The sequence below is a fragment of the Pteropus alecto genome, unplaced genomic scaffold, assembly GCF_000325575.1.
Source record: "Pteropus alecto unplaced genomic scaffold, ASM32557v1 scaffold71, whole genome shotgun sequence".
Taxonomy (NCBI): Eukaryota; Metazoa; Chordata; class Mammalia; order Chiroptera; family Pteropodidae; genus Pteropus; species Pteropus alecto.
The window spans coordinates 17,169,091-17,182,373 of record NW_006433024.1 but is presented as its reverse complement, the minus strand read 5'-3'; the positions used below and the strand labels follow the sequence as shown (position 1 = coordinate 17,182,373).

Sequence of the window (13,283 nt, the reverse complement as noted above, 5' to 3'; positions counted from 1 at the left end):
TTTTATTCAGGATATTTTAAAATAATTACTACTTTTTTAAGGATTGTGTCATTATGGAGTAATTAAGATTTTAAAAAGTTAACAATCTCTTAATCCAATTATCAGGGTAAAGGATGAACTGACCTTTTCCCCTTTCAATTCTGATTCTAGTTTGGAAAAATGAAATCTCTTTCAGAGATACTGATTTCTTTATTTACCAGAATATGATGGCAAAATTTAACAACAGTGAAGTTTTTAATGAGCTTGGCGTATCAATTTAAAAATATTTCTTGTGTGTAAATTTTGGGTTTATGTATGTGTGCTCCTGCATGAAGAGAGTGGCACAGAGAATTTCATTTGATGTTTATATTATGAGTTTAAACCTACCACAAATAGTCCTCTAAATTTAATTTCCTATGGTCAGATTCTTTTCTTTCCCTTTTCTTTTTATATTTTACTTTTTTTTTCTTTAATTATCCTGCTATACATATATTACTTTCTTTTTGCTTATTAACAGTATTTTAATAACAAAAACATCAGCAAATAATGGCAGTACAGCAACATCGAAGGTTATAATTATATTACCTATTCTTTTCCTTCTAAGCATCTCAAGGTAGCTTACAAAGAGAAAATAAAATCAGTGCTCTTTCTCTTTTTACAGGATTTAGAAATTTGACAATTTACTTTTTTTATATGATACTGATGCTAAACCATTCTAGAAAGTGCCTTTCCTACACCATTGTTGGAATGTCCCCATATTCAAAGTTGGAGATTAAAATTGTATTTATTTAAAGATGTTTTGATTTAGCATTGTCAGACTGATAACTGCACAGTTCCATAATCAATCCTTTTAAAGAAGACAAAAAGGGTTCTAAGGTTTGTTTTAGAGTTGAGGGTAACTTACTTTTGGAAAAAAAAAAATATCCTAAGTCAAAAATAATGTCAATATTTAGCTTATGTGGTATACTTCACTTTAATTTTAAATGAAACTTAGAGGAATTCACATCTTCTAGTATACTAGTTAGCCCAAGCCAGTGTGAGTATATTTTAACATTGGGGTACCTTCAGATACAAATGGTTAAGTTCTGCCTTCTAAGTGAGAAAGATGGGCTTGCGTCTCTGCTCGTGATAGTGTATATATGTGCATGTGTGTGCAGGCGCCTGTACAAACAAAAACACCATAATGAAATTACCAGCAAATGGGTGGATGTCGAATATACAATTTCAGGGTTTTGATGACATCACAGAGCTAAGATGTCGGAAGAAATTTCCTATATCTCTTTACCCTGTCCTCTCCAAGTCACTTCTTAGCTGGTGACATATATCTCCCTCATCTTCTGAGGATCTTTTAAGATCGCAGACTCCCTTTGTTATTTTCAGTAAATATATATTAGCCTCCAAGAGTACATGACATTAAAAATATAATTCTGATACCCTTAAAGCAAAAGAAGAATTAAGAGGCATCAGAATTAACAGAATTAACAGAACTCACTTCCCTTCCTGACTACCATAAAACCTCCATTAAAAAAAAAGATAGTTATATAAGCCATATTTTTTCTCCATAAAAGTGTATATTAACAGGCACAGGAAGAATAAAAAAAGACTTGTGTGTATGGACATATATATGTATAAATGTGTATAATCATTTTAATCATTTCATGCCTCATCTCTTTTCTGTGGCAGACATAGTACATTTAGATGCAACAGGTTGGTAATCATGATGCAGGGTATGAGAAACAAAGATTTATGAAATTTTGAAAAATATTGAATTTGGACCAATTCTGTAACCTGGGTTTTTATACTTATTTTGATATATAATTTTTTGTTACAATAATTTCTGGAATTTATATAAACTCCATTTCATTCTATAATATGACTCATCAAGCAACTATCAGAATCTACTACTTTTATTATAAGGCTCTCTTACATTAAAAAAAAAAAACAACAACAACAAAAATATTTTTGCCAAAAAGCAAAGCAGTAAATAGATAACAGTCTCTAGTTAGTGACATGTATAATCCTTTTATAAGGATAACTATTCTAAATAAAACAACCTATTTTTATGTGTTATATTAAGATCTAAAATTTTATAATCCTTGAGCATATATAGAAAGGAAAAAGATAAAATCAACTGAGTGCTAAAACATAAATTCTTAAGATTTATGTTAGTAAAAAAAATGCTCTCTGTTTAAAATTGTATCTGGAAAAATATTTTAACTAAAAATTATACTTCTAACTAAAAAAGATTAATTCAAAAAGAGGTCTTGTTTTCAAATTAAGAAATGAATTTATGAATAGTAGAAGAAAGTGGCACACCTTTTAAAAATAAGAATATTAATCACATATCTCTCTGTGGAAAGTTATATTTTCTTTGTGCCATATGAAAAATTAATGTTTTATATTCATAAATCAAATATCTACTTAGATATTTAATCTTTGTTTAAATGATAATCTTTACTTAGATCAATTTCCTTTAGTGTTGTAGACTATACAGAAAACAAACAAAAAAAGAAACAAAACTTCATGTTAAATGTCAGAGTAGCTGAGGAGTAGCTCACTGAGAAAGATTTTCAGTCATAAAATGAAAAGAAAATCGTATAGTTTATTCTAAAAGGTTTTCCTTCTTTAAAAAATATTCTCCTTTCTCTCAGAATTATAAAGCATCATGAAAATAAATGCAAAACCTAATAGCTAATCCTCAAAAAAGCAATAAGCTTGTATTTGTATTTTTTAAATATTTGTTTGTTATTTGAAGAGATATCAACTGTTTTCATGACAGCTTCATATTTAAATGCAAAAATTTCTTGTGAAACAGGTTTGTTTTTTTTTTTTTTTCTGGACAAACGTCTAAAGGGTAACTTCGAGAGGGAAATATCTGAATTGGAGGGTTTTATAAACCTGTAAGTACGTGAAAATACTAGATTAGTGTTACAGCGTATAATGTTTTTTCTTAACATTTTCATTTTAACTCTTTAATATTTTAATGAGCAAATTTTAATTCAGGAAGCTATCAATAAAATTTTTTCTTTCCTTTTAAAAGTTTATTATAAATGACAGCTTCTATGCTCTCCTGCCTATATGTATTTTAAAATTAAAAAAGAAAGTTAGGCATAAGGAAATTCATTAGGGAAAAACTGTATTTCTCTTTTATATAAATATTATTTCATTAAACGTGTTAACATTCAGAGGTGGTGGAAATCTAAAGGATAAAGCTTGGAGGGTTATATTTGATTCACTTTTTCTAATTAATTTATACGCTGCCCATTTTCTTACTGCCTTTTAACCAGCTGAGAAATATAGAATTTTCCAGACAATTTCATTTTGGTTCATAGAACCCCCACTTCTCGCAAGTAGGTTTTCTGCTCTTTTTCTCATCCCTGACTCAATGTTCTTGCCACAAATTTAAAGGGTGAAGGAGACTCCTTAATTAAAACAAAAAAAACAAAAAAACAAAAAAACAAAAAACAAGCAAGCAAACAAACCAAAAAACAAAAACCCCTCTCACTCCACCTTGAAATAAATAGTAAAACTATTTCTGTACTTGATTTTTTTTTTTTTTTCCTACTAAGCTAAGTTCTGGGCCTCAAAGATGAGCTGATCCTGAGGATCATGACTCCCTTAGAGAGTTAATTTGCCTACTGAGGTATTAAAGGGTCGATGTGGTATAAATCATTGCAGTTTGAATGACCAGCTCTCCTTCGAGGCCAGGAAGCCCTGAGCAAACTCCCCTCATGGTCCATTTGTTCAGTTCTAGACTGGTCCTCTGCCCAGTTCACAACCTCTAGAAAATCTTGATCTGGACACTCCTTGACTTTAGACTCATATGTGATTATGACTCCTAGAGACTTTACCTTTCTGCTTCCTTATTCCTATTTCAACTCTCCCAACTAGTCTAGGACTACATGTAGTCCTAGGTCTGCATAGAACTGTCTTAACAATAATGGTTGAGTCCATACTACATGCCTGAAGTATGTAGTGAGTGTTAACTGACATCTCATTTCATCTCCCCAACAACCTTATGAAATGGGTACTGAATATCACCATTTCACAGATGAGTAAACTGATTCAGAGGTAGAACTTGCTCAAAGGCATGCAGCTGAAAAGAGCAGAACTGGGGAGTAAAACTAGGTCCCACTGGCCTCAAAGCCCACAGCTCTCAGCCATCAGGTTTTACTGCGTCCTCAAACTATGCCGCTTCTCTATTCCACTTAGAAGGCTACAAAGAAAAGTGGCAAAGATCACTGCATTGACCGCCTCTGACATGTCACTGGGCTTTTTATTATGATTTTTTTTTTTTTTTTTTTAAAGAAAGAGAAGAAAAGTCACTGAATAGAGCAATGGGTAAGCTCCGGCTTAAAATGTTGAAAGGTCTGTGGAGAAGCCTCCAGTTTCTATGAAAATTAAATAACATAAATAAACAACAAAAAAAATCTTTTCCTTTCTCTTTGGAATGGCCTCGGATTTGCTCAACAGGTTCGGGGGTATAAATATGGCTCCGGCCCTTTTTTTCCTACTGTTACCCAGAAAAAATAGAGATCACATCAGATTCGCCCTATAATCACCCCTGCAATTTGCAGCTAAGAGTAAAAAGTAATGCCTGATGGGACAAGTTAAGTGGATCAAAGGGAGGACAGCAAAGATTGTTGTTTTCTTATTTTTCCGGGGGTAACAAAAGATGAAAAGATTTATAAGACTGTGAAAAGTGAAGCTGTAAGAAGGAAAGAACGATTATAAAATATGTAGAAAAAGGAAATAGAAAACATCATTTATAACAGCAAATAGTGTTATCTATTCTTGCCCTTCTATTTTTCCTTTATCCTTTCCTCGCGAGAGTCACCTAAGCTCTGAAAATTTAGGACTAGATATAAGCTGAAAATAAAAGGTAAATGTCAAGTATCCTAAGTGAATTGCTTTTTCTCCCTGATCAGGTTTTTTGTTGTTGTTGTTATTTGTTTGTTTGCTTTTTAAAGTACAGAGTGATTTGCAAAAACGATTGTGATTAAATTCAATAGATTTTTAAAAGAACTTGAAAGGAAAAAATTATAGAGAAATGAAACTACAGAGATAATCTTTGTGTAGGGATGCATAAAGTAGAGAAAAAGATTTTCCTATCGGCCCTTCTGATTTGCTCCCAGGCGGATAATCCTGGGGGCACTGGCAGGCTATGGAGCAAATGGACAGATGCTTCCAGAAAAGATTATCTTTTATCTGTCACTCAGCGAAAGCTCTGGTCCTATGACTGTTGATTTTATGATCTAAGCCTTGTATGCCTTTGCTATATGTGTCAAGCAGGAAAAAAAAAAAACTACAGTAATAATAAGAGTAATAATAACAACTACAACTAACATTTATTGAGCACTGATTAGGTATGAAATGCTTTCCATGCAAAAATCTCATTTAATCCTCATCGGAACCTTACCGTTGCTGTTATCTGCATTTTACAGATGAGGAAATTGAGAAAATGAAAAGGACCAGCCTGTATTTTCATGGATTTTTCTATATTTTAGCCTTAGTAGTAGCAATCTGCTGCTTTTTTGCTTAAGTAGAACTTCACACACTTGGCCCTATCTTCCCACAATCTACCACAAAGTCTTTACAAGTTCAAGTCCTAATTTGGGCCTTTCACTTCCAGGGTGGTCTCCCGGTAGTGACTTCCACTGGCTGTGCACCCTGGGAGTGTTAAATTAGAGCACCCAGCTCTCTCTGAATATAAAATTTGCATCAGTACCCGATCAATACTACAGTTAATAAATGTCCTTTGTCCTAAATGAAAAAGCTTAGGCCTTCTTCATGGCGAGGAGGAATTATGAGGTCCCTAAGGGCAGGGAAGAAAGAGGCTCTGAAAGACTGGGAACTAAGAAGAAACCTTGTCACACTCCCATGTCCATTTTGGGCCTTAAAGACTCCCAATTTCTTCTTTGCTGAAGACCTCAGCAGAATTGCCTGCCATAAAGCCCCCTGCTGTGCTGCGTAGAAACTGTCTACCAACCCATCAAGGCCAACCCAACTGGGCCAGTCTACCAACCTAACAATCCAACAAATGGACTGTTCCTTTCCTCCTCAAGGAATCCCTGTCCCGTCTAGCTGTGCTTTTCCCTGGTGGTCAAAAGCACCGAAGGAAACCCATCTTTGCTACGAGCCTTGACATTGAGACTTTACACTGTGCAGCTCCAACACAAACCTCTCTTCCCTCTGCTGAATCACCAGACTTTGCCAAGAACACTTAGCCTAAAAGACAGATTATCTCTTGGAAATTCTGAAGGACCTGGCTAGGCTGGGTCATTAAAACTTCTCATTTGCTTTTGTCCCTCAGCTCACGCCTGCCTTGCCCTTCAGTTACTCGTTTTCTGTTGAACATTTATTCTAGTCATTTGCTATGTATTAACTAAGTTCCAAATATTTGTTCTCCAAAAAAGGAGTACCAAAACTTATGATAAAAATGTAACAGAATGCTACTAGGGGGGGAAAAAAAAATAAAGAGCAGATAAAAATCAAGATTTGACAATGTAACCTAAGCTTCAAACTTAAATACTGTAAATTGTAGGTGTTAGAGACTAACTAGATGAAAAATTTTAATTTGGGGTCCATGAGCCTAGGGTGGTCATGAACTCCCGGAAGTTGTTTATAAAATATTTGTGGGGTGTTTTCCCTTTTTTGTTTTGTTTTTCTGGGAATAAGTTCCAGAGCTTCATCAGGTTATCAAAGAGAGAATAATTTTATTTATATCTCCAGTGCTTAGAATAAGGCCTGATACACAGTAGGGACTCAATAAACATTTGTTGAAAAAACAATCAACATTTGTTGAATAAATGAATGGTCGAAGGGGTCTAAGCAATAAAGTACCTAATATTACAGATGGAGAAACTGAGGCCTAGAAAGGCTATAACCGCAAGGTCATGAGCCTAAGTAGTCAGGACCAGATAGAATTAGCTCTTTTAACTCTTTCCACTGCTAGTTAGTTTCGTTTTGCTTTTTAACCTAATTCCATCTTTCATTCCATTTCATTTTTCTTCCTCCAAATCCATTACTTTTAAAGCAGAGAAATGCACTTTATTTCCTAGCTAGAAGCTGCCAGCTAGTGCATGTCCCAAAAGGAAGGGAGGGGAGCAAAGAGGAGGGACAGTCTAGGAAAAAGGCCACCAGAATGATTTATTTGTGATAGCACACACTGCATGGCTACCGTTCCTATGTGCTGAAGACACGATTAATATGGCATAGAAATGGCTGTTATTGATGGAAATATATAAAGCTGAAATAGTGAAGTTAGATCTAAGTGGTGATGGTAAATCTTAAACTTAAAATTGACCAGGCCAAGCAGCTGTCCTATGAGCAGGTGACCTGCAGCATTCTAAAAGATATCTGAGAGACAGGAATCAGATTCCCTGCCTGGTTTGAAGGCTCCTTTTGAAGGGCCTTCCTTGCTGGTAAAGTAATTAGGAGAACCTGGGAGAATTCAGGGCAGGCCTTACTACCCACTGAAAGAGTTCACAATCAAGCACAGCAGGCAAGAAGGATGAGACTCAAACTACCACCCAGAGGAGAGAAATAGGGAGAGGGGCTTAGTCCTCAGGGCACTGCTTCATCCCAGGAGAGATTTTTGAAAAAGACCAATTCTCTGATTCTGTGACATAGCAAATTTCTTGTGCTGGTGACTCCCTCAGCATACTGAGGCCAACAAGGAGGTGTTGAGGTCTGGGCCGAGTCATCAGCCGAGGACGAGAGCTGTTCTAAACATAGAGATACTCCCAGAATGCTAACTGACAGCAGAAAAAATTTTCGGTAAACTCTTCTTTGAACTCTGGCATCCCAAATGCAACATGTTTCCAAAGGAAATCTGTTACAATGCCCTAGATTGTGTTTATCGATTATCCATATTATTTGGTAGTGGTAGAAAAGATTTAGTGAAACAGAAAGAACCCAGAGCAGACAATAAACAACCTGGATTCAAGTTCCAACTGTGTGACCTTGGTAAAATCACGTAACCTCTCTGAACCTCTGTTTCTTGTTTTATAAAACAAAGGTATTGGTCTATATATTCTCTATAGCTCTTCCCAGCTTTTGCATGTTACATATGATATCTAAGTTTGAGGTTTAACCCATCAACAGATTTTTCAAACATAATCAGAAGAGGTTACCCTTCAGCCAAAAAACAAATAAAAAATCACCCAACCCTCATATCATTTTCCTAGATTTCTCTACAATGCAATTGAAGTATCAGTTACAGGGGAGATGGGAGAAATGTTAATCTCATGGAATGAACGACAACCCTATTGCTAGTCTAAGAGAGATGCTGCAAACTTCAGATCCTTATATTTAAAAGGGGAATTTTAAAAAAGATAGTTCAGCCAATGATTTGAAGACCTAGCCTTCACTTTATGTGATGGGATTATAGAGGATTTCCTGTCAATTTATTTATTATTTGAGTTCCACTCTCAAAATGTAAACATTTCACAAAACCCATGTAGCAGTCATTTAATTAACAGAGCAAATAGGTCTGTGTTGTAATGATCTGAAATCTTCCATGTAATGCGCTTCTGTTCTGCCATGAGCCTCAAGTTTCCCTCTAAGATTCCTAGCAGCTTCCCACATTTTACTCACTTAACATCCAAAGATTAGCCAGGTTGCTCAGTTTCTCCTTTCCTCACAAAACCTACAGCCTTCCGGTTTAAAAATTCTCTGCCAAGCTCTGCACTGAATTCCCCAATAAGAATCACAGTATGACACTGAAGCTCAGAAAGGCAGCTAAACAAAAGCTCTGTAGCAGCAAATAATTTTGCTGGTTAATAGAAAAAGTAAATGTATTTAGAGATTAATGCCTACCCTTCAAAGAAAAAATCCATAACCTAAAACTTCTCGTATATGTCCTACGCTGAACTCCAGTTAAGGAGACATAACACAATGCTTCAGTTTCCTCCAAGAAACTGAGCTCAGCAAATGACCCTTCAACTCTGCACCTCTCCTGGGCCCCTGAGAAGCCTGAAATAGCCCAGGAAGTAGAGGTGGAGAGGGAACTGTGAGCCTCACTGAGTAAGGCCCGTGCCTCTCAGTAAGTAGTAAGGGCTAGGTAACCGCCACACACCAAGAGTCAAGTCCTTCTAGGGAATAAGACAAGAAGGGGGCTTGCCTCACGGGGTACTGTGTCCTTCCCGCTGACCTCTATGGTGGGTGCCTTTCTTTGCCAAAAGCTAAGCCATTGAGTACAGTCCCTCCCTGACTTCCCTGTGTCCCTTCACTGAGTGGGGAGTGTATCTAGAGGCCATGTGGGCCTGCCTAGGCCAAGAGGCAGTGGGCTGAGGCATCTGTACTCACCTGGGACTCCAGAGCTCATTTGTCCAGACCCTTCCACTCCTGTGGTCTCTGAGAACCCCTTTTCCAGTGGCTACCCCTCATGCAGATCTCCATGTGTCAGGACGGGTTGGACCACCTGGAAGGGCAAATAGATGGGTAAGTTTACTCTGCTGGCTCAGGAAGAGGATGGGAGAGATTGGGGGCTGGGACATTTCACAGGAAATCAAGTAGTGGGGAAGCTGGAGGGAAGGAAGAGGGCAGAAGGGTATGTCTGGGCCAAGAGCTGCAAGGTAGGGGTGCTGATGCAAGAGGAGAGCTTTTCAGAGGTGCCCACAAAGTCCCCCAGTTTGAGAAGTCTCTGGGATAGAAAAAAGGGTCCTGGTCTGGGATTGCAGTAAATGTGCCCAAAACCTCTGACTCGATCCCTTCCTTTGCCTTGAGCCTAAGGCAGTTCAGGCAGAGGGACTCGAAGCAACCACAGGTCTTGGAAAGAGGATAGAGGGGGCAAAAAAGCCGATAAAGGGAGGAAACCTGGCTCTAGCTATGGGCAGGGAAGGAGAGGCAGCGGGGGAGCAGTGCAGATGCAGAGCAGTCAAAAGTGAGCCGGAGGGTGAGAGCATGCAGAACTCCCTGGCCTGGCCCAACCACTAGAGGGCAGGAGGTGGGGAGGGGGTTCCGTGGTACCTTCACCCCTTCCTTAGCTCCAGAGGCAACCCCTGGTCTTGATTTTCTAACACAAGCAAAAGCTAAGCTAGTTAACTGGGCGGGAGGGACCAAATTCCCCCAGCAGCTTCCTGAAAACTTCTTCCTCCCCAGGGAGAAGGAGATTGGGGTGAGGAAGGGTCTCGAGCTGTTCCTCCCTTCCCTACAGGGGCTGAAAGGGTGGGCATCAGATGCGAGTGTCTGGAAGTTTCCATCAGGTCCCTGTCTTACTAGGTGATGCGGCTATTTTCAAGAGGGGTGTGCATTAACAGTTTGAGGGTTCAGAAAGATTTCCCCCTATCCTTGCCCTCCTTCCTCAGCAAAGGCAAAGTGGGGAGAAAGGGGGAGATCAACTCCCACTGGTCTTAGGCTGGCTTAACCGTCCTAAAGGGAGGGAAAGACGCACAAAAAGCCACAGGTTTTCACTTATTGTGAAGGAGAAGGGGAGGGGGTCCTTTATTCCATCCCATCCGGAATGAGACACCCCTCTGGGCAAGCCCCCCAACCCAGATTAAAAGTGGGCAGCCTTAGCCCCGGCGTGCAGCCGCCCCAGCAGCTGAGCTGCAGCAGCAGTAGCTTCTTCGAGGAAGCAACAGTTGTCTGGCTGAGCAGAGGCGAGGACTCGCTCAGGCGTGCACGACGCCGGCTTCGGCCCGGTGCTCCTGGGCTCTGGAGCCCTAGCCCCAAACCTAGCCTCTGTAGGAGAAGGGAGGGGACTAGGGACACAGTAACCCCCAGCTGCCTGCGCTCCAGTTGCTCAACACCTTCTGTGCAAGTTCACTTCTCTTAAGTCACCTCTCTCCCAAATCTGGTGGAGGATCAGGCTTCTAGAGAGAGGAGGACTTTTTTTTTTTTTTTTTTCCTGGCTGGGGAAAGGAGGGGAGTGTAAGAAGCAAAAGACAAAAGAGAAGCTGAGGGACACAAGGTGAAGCTATTTTTAATCTAACGTGGCTCTTCCGCCTCTCCCTCGCCGAAGCTATCGCTCCACAGACGGCCCCAGGTGAGAGGCGGGAAGGAAACCCCCCCCAGAGCTTTTTCTTCTGCTCCATCTCCTTTGCAAGTCTTCGAGACCCTTTTACTCTTTCAAAATACGCAATCAGAGAGGGGAAGTCTCCTTTATCAGGGGAGAGGGGCTCTGATTTAGCCCTAGAGCTTGAAGTCCTCGCCTTGGGCGCCTTTCCGCAAGCTGAGCTAGAAAGATTGACTCTGTCCAGCACACTCAGCCTCCGTGGCCCTTTTCTTACTCCGAAGGAGGTAGAGTCTGGGTGCTCAGCTAATCGAGAGGGGAATGATGGTGGGCGTTTAGTTTGCTGGCAGAGGTGGTTGGGGTGCGGGGAGAACTCAGGCCCTCCCCTAAAATGTGTAGCTTCGCAGCCCTCGGGGCTTGGACTCTCAGATTCTGAGATGCATCCTCTATCCGTGTCCATTCCCGAGTACACCCGTGTGTGTCTGGGTGTCCATCTGGACCCGTCCCTAAGGGCGTCTAGCAATGTTTCTAGCTGGCAAAGGGCACGGGGCGCAGAGCATGGCGAAGGCCTAATTTGTGTCACTTGTAACCAAAGTGGTCATAACTGCAATGAGTGGAAGGGGAGGAGGAAGACCCACAGACAATCCCCAACCCTGCAGTTTTGCCCTTCTCTCTAAGACGGGGTGCCTGGAGAGGCCAGGATGGGGCTGCTGCTGTTACTGCTAAGCTGCTGAGTCGGGTACAACTGCATCTCTCAAAAGCTCCTTCTCTGCGTGGGTTTCCCCAGTTTTCGCCCGTTTTACCCACTTCTGTGCTACTTAGTTTAGAAAAAGACGAGATGAGGGGTACCCGAGGCTGCAAAACGCCCCAAATTGGGTTGGAAGCATGTGCGGGGGGTAAGAAGGGACTCAGGGGAGCAGGCGGTGCCTGGGTGTTTTCCCTGTTTTCGGAGCCACCCAATTCACCGCGGCTCCCTCACCTCCAGGTCCCCTGCGCTAGGACAGAGGATGCTGAGGGCCTCCCGCCCCTCCCTCAAGGGCTTCCCCACCCCCATACTGCAGAGCTGTATCATTAGGGTCAAAAATGACCAGAAAATGTCCTCGACTGATTCATATTCCAGGTACTGACTTAGCCCTAAGACCAGATTGTTTTTGTGAAGCGGGTGAATGGGGTTATTGCGGGGGTGGGCGGGGGTTGGGGGGAAGACACAACTTCTGTAAACTTTTATTGTATTTTAGCTTCTTCCCACTTCTCCGAAAACACACGCACATCGCCTGCTCCAATTCCCCCGGTGATACAAAGTCGATTAAAAGTTGGGGGTGGGGGACCCGCGCAGAGGACAGGCGGGTGACCAAAGCCTCAGCGAGCGCGGGAAGGACGGGAGAGAAAGGATGAATTCTTCTGTGGAAAACGGGGACAGGGATGGGAAAGGCTCGACCGAGCCTCTTCGGGAAGGTGTAGGCTTCGGCGATCGCTGGCCATCTTCTCGACGAGTGAGCCCTCCGCGAATGCTTTTTGGGGTAAGGGCTTCCGGCTATTGAGTTATGTACAGCAAGCCCAGACCGCAAAAAGATTCGCGAAGGGCAGAGTCTGCCGGATTCTTCGGTCCGCCGCCGCCGCCGCCTTCTGCCCAGGATGTCTCCGAACCTCGGAGCTGAGCAGGCTGGGTCTCCCCAGCGCGCTCCAACGCGGCTCAGGCTTTCCACCCCGCGCGCCGCCCGCCCTCTCCCGCCCCTCCTCGAGCCCCGGACCCAACCCTGCATTTCTCCACACCGTCCGCGATCCCCCAACTCAGCCCGCTCAGTCTCCAGCGAGGTGTGTGGAGGGCGAGGAGCGCCGAGGGGAACTAGGAATCCCGCCGCCCAGCCTCCACCCCTCTCGCGTAGCCCCAGCACCCCGAGCCTCCCCGCCTATCTGTCCTATATTCCCCATTCCACTATCAGAGCTCCGCCAGCCCTGGCTGCAAGGTCGTGGATCTCTGAACAGGTACAGTTCGGATTCCCCCTAAAACCCCTCTTGTCCTTCCTAGTCCCCCAGCCGAGGTTCCAGCCGTGACTACAGGCGCTGCGTAAAGAGAAAAACTCCCCCAGAGCACTAAATAAATACAGACGAGGCCGCCAGCTCATTGGTGCGGACTAAAATCGTCACCCACCAATCAGGAGAAAGCTCACATTTTCTCTCTCTCTCTCTCTTTTTTTTTTCAGAAGGGGGAGGGAGGAAAAAAATATTTCCATTTCTAATTATTCAACAAAACCCAGACTGGAACACGTTAAAATACTGTTGTTGCAAAAAAAAAAAAAAAAAAAACACTGGCCCGCCACCCTTTTCACCCCGAGGGGGAGAGGGG

The 13,283-nt window shown here is 41.9% G+C and overlaps 1 long non-coding RNA gene across 1 annotated transcript in view; it reads right to left on the bottom strand.

Moving 5' to 3' along the window:
• The window catches only part of LOC112476611, an 85,128-nt gene that overhangs the window by 70,167 nt on the left and 1,678 nt on the right, over positions 1 to 13,283 (bottom strand). The window contains exon 2 of the long non-coding RNA XR_003045173.1: positions 9,289 to 9,403. This is a non-coding gene — a long non-coding RNA (uncharacterized LOC112476611). The remainder of the gene's footprint in view (positions 1 to 9,288; positions 9,404 to 13,283) is intronic.